This window comes from Lupinus angustifolius, chromosome LG03, assembly GCF_001865875.1.
Source record: "Lupinus angustifolius cultivar Tanjil chromosome LG03, LupAngTanjil_v1.0, whole genome shotgun sequence".
NCBI classification, from domain to species: domain Eukaryota; kingdom Viridiplantae; phylum Streptophyta; class Magnoliopsida; order Fabales; family Fabaceae; genus Lupinus; species Lupinus angustifolius.
The window spans coordinates 6,377,130-6,377,451 of NC_032011.1; positions in this window are offsets into that span (position 1 = coordinate 6,377,130).

Genomic DNA, 322 nt, shown 5'->3' on the forward strand with positions numbered 1-322 from the left:
TTATTATGAAATATGGTCTACATGATACGTTAGACTATATGGAATAGAGTGATGTTATTGTAAAATAACCAATTACTCTTATGATAAGGTAGAATGCTTGAGTTTCCCATTCAAACTTGCCCATTGTTTTTAGCTGCTGCAGTTTTCCATTCTCACTTTCCATTAAAAAATACCAGTCATTTATTCATTGTTTCACTCTACCAAGAACGTGGGATGAATGGATTGCACTTTCACACACATTTGGGATAGAAGGTGGATAGTGTGTAGAAAAGTCGCAAAAAGAATAGAAGTTAACATTCATATTATTTATAACTTCTGCTAC